This window comes from Eleginops maclovinus, chromosome 17 (genome assembly GCF_036324505.1).
Source record: "Eleginops maclovinus isolate JMC-PN-2008 ecotype Puerto Natales chromosome 17, JC_Emac_rtc_rv5, whole genome shotgun sequence".
Classification (NCBI taxonomy): Eukaryota; Metazoa; Chordata; class Actinopteri; order Perciformes; family Eleginopidae; genus Eleginops; species Eleginops maclovinus.
Window position 1 is genome coordinate 6,857,447 of NC_086365.1, and position 10,011 is coordinate 6,867,457.

Consider the following 10,011-nt stretch of genomic DNA (forward strand, 5'->3'; position numbering starts at 1 on the left):
CAATGTGTACTTTTTTTGCCTTTCCTAAACCAATAGACAAGAGAAAACGTGTAAGGAATGCATTACGCAGTGTGTTTTTCTGCTCTACAGTAATTAGCATGCCTGGCTAACTAGCTAAATTATTAGCTTACATGCTAGTGTTACCATCCAGGCTCAGGTGCACATAACCTAATAACTAACATTAGTTTTTGGTTCACAGGTTATATTTAATAAATAAATGAAAAAAGCCTTTTTATAAAGTAGTGGAAAACATATTCTGGATGCTATCAGACTTAGCATTAGCATACATGTTTAGCTGTTTGTGGGATTTGAAAAACCCACATTCTTTTGTAAACTATGTCTTTATCTTAGATAAGGTCAGTGGTATGGTTGAACCATTAAAACATATCAGAAAACAGCACTTCACGAGGAGTGGTGCAGGTGGTCCTATGTGCAGCCAACAGGAAGTTTTCCAGTAATCTCTTTAGTTCCCAGTTTGGTGAAGGCAACGCAAAACAGAACTTTACGCACAGAAGGTTCAAACAGGAAGCGAAAAGAGAAACAGGACCTAAATATAACTAATCTGATAAGGGGAGGGAATGCAGGTGGGGCAAGGCTAATGAGGGACAGGTGAAACTAATAAGGTCAGGGCAGGCAATCAAAACGGGAGGGAAAACACACAGAGACAGGAAGTAAAACCAGCCATGGCAATGTGAGAACTCTTTCAAAATAAAACAGGAAACAGTTAAACCAAAGCTAGGATCTTGACACATTCTGAACTAAAGCAGCTAAAAGTTTAACTAGGTGTTGTAGCCAGTTTCATCGTCTTCTGATAATCCAAACAATGGTGATTGAACGCTGGAATAGATGATTAAAAACCTTGAACTTTGTATAGCAGGCCTCCTCTGACCCACATTTATGAGGGTGATAATTCCTGATAATGGCCATTTAATAGGCTATCTAAATTTAGTTCCCAATGCTGTACCACACTTCGCAGCAGGAGTCCCGGAGGCTACCGATAGTGACACTTGTAGTTTGTGTAATGGCCATGCTGCTTACTGATTTCACAATTTTATTCAGGCTGCTAAAAGCTATTGAGGTAAAAAAAACTTCATGGGATTTACTTGAGCAGAGACGGGAAAGCTACAGCTAGTCTTTGTTCAGCCAAAAGATCATTCCTTTCTTTCACCCATGTTTTTATTACTTCTGCTCCACTATTAACACCCCTCTATTAAAGTGAAATATCAGATGTGGCCTAACATGAACATTGACAGAGCGCTCATGACATCAGCTCTCTGGTTTGGCCAGAGAAGTCTGGATCTTTGGCACATCATCTCAGAAGTGTCTTGTTTTTGTGGGCTTATAGTGTGAAAATATATACAATAGTAACTGTGTGGTCCTCTTCCTGTAGCGAATAGCTTGTAAGTGTACTTGTAGTGCCTTGGACGTTAGACTTGAAGTATGTTTTCTTTTATATACATTTTGACGGAGGGATGTACTACTTTTAAAACTGCATCCATTAGAGACTTAGCTGGCTGCCAACTCTCCATAAACATCAGGAATTGGCAGTGTGGAGCTTTTTTCAGAAAACACTTTTTCAGCAAAGGAAAGAAAAATCAACTGCATCTTTCTCTTCCAATTGAACTGGAAAATTCCCTAATTAGAATTTGGTTTGGCATTGCCTCTTTTATCTAAGAACCTCTCTTTTTGGTTTTTGTTTTCCTTTTCTCTGTTTTTTGAATACACTCAAATACAGTTTGATTTAATGTATTTATAGTTACTTCTCTTTTCTCTGTTCCTCGCCATCCAGACAGGACAAGTCCAGTCATGTTCAGGGACTTGCCTTGAATCATATTACCTTACTTCCCACACCATGGAAATAAGTCCTATACATGTTACATGAGATAATCCTCATGTTACAGTGTGTTGCATGTTAAAACAATATTTTGTTATTTAATCACATGGAATCAAGTTGCACCAAAGCATTTCAATTGAGCTATTTCTAAAAGCATTTCATATTTACCATATAGTGCACTGATTTCCCTGTACCTCATTTATGTATCACATTATTAAGGTAGTACCATGTAGGGCATTTTTATAGTTGTATGTTTGATTATTATAATATTTATAACTTTTCATTTCAGCCTCTATGCATATGAGTATTATATTTTATATATTTACGTTTTTTATTCCAAACCAAAATGAAGCATCTTATCATATATTTATGAGATAGACAGTGAGTGTGAAAAATGTAATATAATCTGTTACTTTAATTAGCTACAAGAATTACATTACTACAGTAAAGACCAAAATGCTGATGATCCAACAGTGGCCATGGTTCAATGTAATGCTCACTTAAAAAGTAAACAATGTTTAAGTAACTTAAATATTGAGCGGAGGAATTATTTCAGACACAGCCTTTAAAAAACTAACACTTTATTTAAATGCACAAACAATATGTCACTAAAAGGAAATATGGCAAAATATGATCTCTGTCTTGGAGGTTTAAGATAGCTGCTAATCCATTGGGGAAACCTGGAAACACACTTGCACGCCTGTCCGCCCTTAAGTTATAGACTGTGTTGGGCCCAGCGCCTGTGATCAGAAGTCCAAAGGGACCTTTTATATTTGTTCATCATACAGCAGTTTCCTCCTGTGGATGCAGCCTTGTATTAGATGCAGCTGTAGTTATGTTTAGGTGCACCTCATGGGCCTTGTGTGTAATAATGTTACACGGCTACTGCTTGACATATGTGCACCTCTCTCCTTTAGACACACACACATGCATACCGTTTTGCATGCAGACAGAGAGAGAAGTCTCCTCTCCCTCTTCACCCCCTAATATCCTTCCACACCTTGTTGATGGGACCGGAACTTTCCTGTGTTTCGCCGGGGTGGGCCCTGTTTGACTCATGGGCCTGAATGAGAGGGGTCGTGACCCATGCTAGGAACTGTTTCCTGTTTCTGTTGAAGGGGTCTTCCAAGGCCTGCGGTGATCACAGTAGAGGCAGCCGGATTGCATCCGGTTTGAAGTGAGGCTGCCACAGTAAAAAAAAATAACATACATCAACGGAGCAGTAGCTGGAAAAGCAGAGATAGGGAAATGCTATTATTTACTGCTATGAATACTACAGGGAGAAATATTTTCACTGTCCGACAGAAGAGGAGACAGGCTGGGGGCTCCATACAGTTTGTAGGGATGTCAGGATATTTTGAAGTAGTGCTTCCAAACCTCTTGTCAGGCTTCTGGCCCGTTAATAGGTAATGATGATTTATTGCAACCTGTGTCCTACTCTATATGTTATGTTAGCATTGAACTTGCTGTCTGGGAATTCTGGCACATTAACAGTCCGTGAATCACACAGGTTATAGATCTAAACTCCTTTATTCAGAGGTAAACAGTAATAATCCTCAATTTGAGAAGAAAAATGTGTGTGTCTAATCAGAAGGTCTGTGGATTGTGATGACAATACTTTGCTGCTTTGCTTGTATTTTCTTCCAAATAACTTACGGTAGGCTAACCTCGGGATTTGTATCATCGTCTGAGTTACATCTTTTTCAGGCATTTTTAATTTTGACAATTAAGTTTTGACAATGCCTGACAAAGATTCCAGTTGCATCCCAATTAAGCTCTGGTTAATGGGCTGGGTGCTGTCAGTACAGTGTGCAGATCTTTTGTCTGATATTTCCCTTCAGTTTGTTATTTGATCTTGCATGTGGAAGTTTTTGGGATGTGCGTGCCCTAGAAACTTCTTACATAAAACATGCTGTAAAGCACAGTTGAGAACAGTTCAACCAATGAGCTATCGTCCCATCTTATATTTAATCATTTTAATAAATGAAGAGGCCATTCGTTTTTAAAATGTTGCTTCGTTATCGATGACTTATACAAAGCAGGTGCAGAAGAGTTGAATAGGTTTTTGAGAACACCTATTTTCCATGAACCTGTTCATTCCAATAATAGGGAGAACAAAGTTGTTGTTCACTTCTGGAAAGTAGACTTGAATGACCTGGCGTAAATCAAAATCCGTCACTAGAACAGAATTGTTACCGCTTTAGAATTTCTAAAACATTTTTGTAACACACATGGTATTAGATTCAAAGCTCAGCAAATCAATACATGTGTAGGTAAAGTGTCATATTTAACATTTTGCGGTATTCTGATTGGATCTTTGAATTTGCAGCGCAAAGAAGGTTTATTTCTTATCTAAAACCCCCAGTCTTCGCTCCTCCTGACCTCCTTATGCCCTGCTGACAACTGTCATGCGCTGATTTAGGATTATTTTTAAATCAGGAGCTGTCAAGGTTTGACGGGACTAGGATGGGGTACCCGTGTCCCTTGAGGTCTTGTAAATCTGAACAGTTTACTACAGCAAGGGGGAGGAAATAGCCCTGTGCTCCGCTTGTCCAAGCCCGGCGTAATCCCACCACTTCCTCTCCTCCGCTCTGCTGCCCGGGCCCACGCCGTAATGCATTTTCTGTAACTAATAGCCGTTGTTTCCCGATTGTCACGCTCCCATCCCTGCCTCTTGGAATGTGTGTTGTGTGTGTGTAGCAGTGGGATAGGGTGTTAGGGTTTAGAGCTCTCTGCTGGCTGGGGAAATGGAGAAAAAAAGGAGAGACTGCTAGTAGAAAGTCTGGAATTGCAGTTAATATTAACACCACCCTCCTCCATTACCGTTTACCACCTCCTCTTCTTCCCCACATTTCCTTGCCCTATGACTGAGCTCTGGCAGCCAGGCGGGGTGCTTCAACCTGGGCCTCCTGCTTCGGTCACGCTTGCCCCCTCTCTGTCTCGAAACAAGAACACATGGATGTCAAGTCCTCTATTGCTGGCAGTGTCCAGCCCCTTTCAACAGCCTTTACTCCGTTTAATTAGCCATGTCCCCCCATCTCCACATATAGGGGGCATGACAGGCTGAAACACACACGTTCTCAACACAGGATGGCACACTGAACGCGCTTTGGCAGCAGTCGGAGGGCAATCAATTCACACTCTTCCCTCTTGGTAACATTCTTCACAACACTTCCTGACAGGTCCGAGTCAAGGAGCTCATGTGCTCCACAGCACTTAGTGGTGGTGGCCACAAGGTCAAATCCCACAAAGGAAAGCAACAGGTTTTTGGGAGGTTCGCCAACTTTGCCCCTGAAGTGATGAGTGCATCGACAATAAAATTCACCTGCCGCTGCTGATGTTAACATTTTACTGAATGTTAAGTGATAAAACAGCTTCTAGTTTTACAGTCATAATGTGCGTGTATTCTTTTCAATATCTTTCAAATTATTTGGTTTGTCTGCCACTAATTCGCTGACATTTGAGCGTGTTATCTATTCCCTTGTTTATATTACCATTGGGGATGCCAAAGCTGAATACAGTATATTGCATTTCTAGTGGCTTTAAGTGATGATAGAAGAAGAAGATATACTTTATTTATCCCTTAACGGGACATTTCTTTCCCCACTCTGTTGTGTTTACACACACATTACACACAGGGGGATATATACATGCATAAACAAAGATGATATACATGCACAAACACGGAGGATATACTGTACATACATACACAAACACAACCACACATGCAGGAGAGGTGGCAGAGCAGGGAGGCTGGCAGGTACCCGGGGCCAGGGAGCAGTTTCTGGGTTCGGTGCATTGCTCAACTGCCGAGGTGGCAGTGGCTCAGGAGGAGAACTCACGGACAAAAGTAACTAGGAGTCCATGCCAACATCTTAATTAGCTTGTAAATATATGTTCAACGTTACAAGATGACTCATCATCATCATAAAATAAAATACAATATTTTTGCTGCAGTGGAAAACAGATCTTGGTATATTAATTACATTACTTCCATATAGTCATATTTAAAGCTGATCCGGCCATTTTCTTCCAAGGCAGGAATCGCAAAAACGATATGCATGCTGTATTAAAAGCTCCTAGCAATTTGAATGCACAATGTTTCAATCTAACAGAGACCTTCCTCGGACATTGCCTGTCTGACCCCTGCCTTAGCAAGATTTTTTGATCCAGCAGCTGTAAAAAACATTTGGGCTTACGTACCATGTAACCTGTTAATCTGTGTATTTCTAGAAATGTTAAAATGAAATTCCTCTGCTGAGCAAAATACACAAATAGGCAAATCAAAATTATTTTGGGACATCATGTGTAAAAGTCATGTTACCATAAACTCCCTTTAGGGGGCCTCAAAACCAGAAATGTCAAAATCTTGCACATGGTAGATATACTTTTCGAGTTGTATTCAAGATTAGCTGTGGACAGACAGACAGACAGTCTGACACTGACTGACACACGCTCACACAAACAAATAAATGAACGCATGACATCCCCCCAGGCTAAAGCCTTGCGGAGATAATAATGATGAGATAAGAGGCACCCTGAACAAATATCATGCAACAGATTGTTTGTGTGATTATACAATTACGTTAATTCTAGTAATTAACTATGGCTAAACATAGCTTTAAACAAAGCATAATCACTGAGCGTCTCAGCCATTTATCTAAAAGATGGTGACCATATTCTCGTCTCCTCTCAGGTTAAGTTGACCAATCCTGGCGTATCCCTTTAATCATGACATTAAAAGAAACAACAACAAACGTGGCAGGAATGAGAGATAACCTCTATACTTCAAAGCTGTCTGGGAGCACTGTGAACTCTAATAATCTTCTCACCCCTGCTGCACAGGAGGTGAGGCTTTCTTGTATGAACTGTGTGTTTTCACTAAAATAGATCCTGGTCGACCACGCTGACCCCTGAGGAGGGGGATCACTGCAGGCCTTCTGCAGGTTGTTGCAGGGAATCAGAGCACCGCGGCCCGAGCTGAAGGCTAAAGGTTGAAGGGTGTGTGAGGTAGCCTATGACCTCACGATTTGGCTCGGGCACAACAGACCAGTTCTCAGGAGGGAACCCCTGCATGACCCAGCTCACCCTGAGTGCAGGCCAGTGCCACGCTGCCACCGCCACAGTGCCGGCACCAAGATGGAGACCTGAGGAGGCAAGATAGGGGCAAATTTTACTAGGAGACTCTGCAGTGTGAGCGTACTGGGACTAATTCCACTTTAGTTCAAGTCTAGGTTAAATGCGTTGGGAATGAGTCAACGCTGGCTGCTGAGAGTGTGACTAACAGAGCGGGTCAGTAACAGGGAGCCCTTTTCTGGCTGCTTTCAGACCAAAACCAGGCTGAGAGCGGAGCCAGCGAGGCCTCTTTGTGGAGAGTGAAACACATGAGATGAATCCATCACCAGCTCCATATTCTCTCTCAATCCTCGACGGTAACGAAGGGTGCTTTAAGGGGAAAAGCGGGGATGACATTAAGTGGAACGTGGGATTGTGAAATAGAGAGAAGAGACGTTAAAGTTGTCATCAGCATTGAGGTCACACTTCTGAAATGTTTACTTCAAGCATTCAGGTGGCTGCCCGTTTGTGATCATTGTCTTTGGGTAGGAAAAATATTCCCCAAAAGCAGTTAAGTTATGTGTTTTGTGTGTGTGCAAAGCTCAGCTCAGGATGAATGAGAAAGACTTGAAGATTGCATGGAAATGCTTGTGATCAGATTTCCAGAAAAGGAATCATTTCTTCTAAACCCTTTGTATAATTTATGAGTATTTTTTCTCCGTCTGTCGGTGCTGTTATGTTGTTTCTCACTGTGTCGTTTTGGAGACGTCATTGCTGTAAGTATGGAAAAAGATCTAAGAATGCTCAGTCAGCATCCTGAGCAGAAATTAGATCCAATAAAAGTACTCACACTGATGTGAATGTCTTGTCATTCATCATCATTTGAGTTAGCGGCTAAAACACAGTGCTAATGTGGGTGCAGGGATGGATATTTGGTGCAGATCAGATACCAAAACAGAAAATTCCACACATTCTGTCCAAGATTATGGCTTGGCACTCTGTTACAATTGTTTAAATAGCACACTGATATAAAGGAAGTTTGACATTGTTTTTTTAAGAAGAAATGGGATTGGTAAAAACAATAACGTTTATTTCTTAAAATGTCCCATTATTCCCATATTGTAAAACGGTGACATTTGCAAGTCTTTTTTACTCACACACAGCCTGTACACAGAAACGATGCCTTTACACAAGCGGTAAGGACTAAGATAAAAGTTTTTGGTCACAACTATACTATGTGGTACAAGTAGAAAGTGCTGCTACAGTGCTGTGACAATCAAAAACGCAGATTCAGAGGTTTTACGTAAGAATGTTTTACACAAAATGATAAATACAGCTATATTCAGACAGACAGTATGGGGGGAAATGTCATTTTGAACATTTAAACATGTAAACATGCTCTAGTAAAAAAAACCAACATAGAAGTATAAACCTGAAAATGATCATAATAACATGTCACGTAAGTATCACAAAAGCATTATCCTGGTATTGACACCAAAACTCATCATAATGGCACAATAGGGCAAACAAAGTAGAATAAATCCAGCTCTGGTTCCAATGGAGAAACTACTCCTCCTTTACACACACACACACACACACACACACACACACACACACACACACACACACACACACACACACACACACACACACACACACACACACACACACACACACACACACACACACACACACACACACACACACACACACACACAAATGCTCATAGGGATCACCTCCCCTCAAGGACAAAGCCACAGACAAGCAGCCATCCCCTCATTATCATCTTGGCCCCAAACAGCGGCGTGTCGCTTGGCTGAGCTGCATTTCCTCTGCACTGTGATCAACATTTGTTGCTGCCTGCTACTGTCCCCTGATGTTCAGCCGCTGGCACCCTCAGCCAATTGTTGTTTACTCATCGAGGGCAATGAGGCTTGACGAGGACTCAACTGCTGCAGGGAGCAGGAGGAGGAGAGCAGTGGTCAATATATGTTAATGAACATCCCTCCCTCTTTCTTATTCCTGTCTCTGCAGAGAGGCGGCTAAAATAGAGAAGATCCTGTAGGTCATGCTTGAGCCTCATTTCTGTGTGCATGTGGGTGGATATATTGCTTCTTTCTATTAATTGCAGAGTGTGTTCATGGAGGCGTCGTGAGGAGAGGTGGGGATGAAGTGCACGTGATGACAAAATGCATCCTGGCCTCACACCATAGTGTTTGTGTGATTTGGAGACCTACAGAGGCAGAGGTGTTAACAGAGGAAAGGCAGGTGCTGGGTTCAGAGTGTGTGTGTGTGTGTGTGTGTGTGTGTGTTTGTGTTCTTGGCCATAAAGGAATAAACCCCTTACTTGCACACTTAATGACTTATATGGCAAAATAATTAAAAGACGTGTTGTCCAAAATTAACTCAGATACATTTGAGTCAAATGACCTGAATTTATCTTCACAATCCCTCATTTTTTACTTTACGACAAAAGCTGAGTAACCTTATCAAAGCAGCAGCTTGTTGAGAGGGGAAGGAGAACAAACAATTGCAGGTGCCAACATCTTGCACACCTCCTTTTATGTGTTACATGTGGTACTACAAATAACTTTTGCCCACACACTGCACCAAAATGTCCATTGTTTTATTTCATTTCCTGCACCCATCCATGGATAAGAGAACAAATTCTACAAAACCTTTCTCATGAGGCTTTGATAATGGTGGATAAATCATTCATAAGTTAAATTAAAGGCACTTATTAGGTACCAAGGTTGAGAATGATCTCCAATGCTTGAATTACTAATAGGAAAGTAACATATTTTAATGCTTATAAGTGTCTTACTAATTAGCCATTAACAATGCAGTTATAATTGTTGATTAATAGTTAATAAATGTACTGCAGCCCTTTCTTGCTAGGTCATAATCCATTGGAAAAGTCTGCCATTTTGGTGTAAAGTGTAAGGCTAAAGGAGGATAAAGACCATTTTACATCACAACCTGGAGCGTTTTTTAATTATGGCTTGTATCTTAAACTCAGTAAATGATGTATTTACCTTTTAATAAAGCCAGTTTTTATATTGTTTTAACCCCTTTCTAGACAGAGGCGTATTTAATGTCAATTCTTGTGATGCTTTAAAATG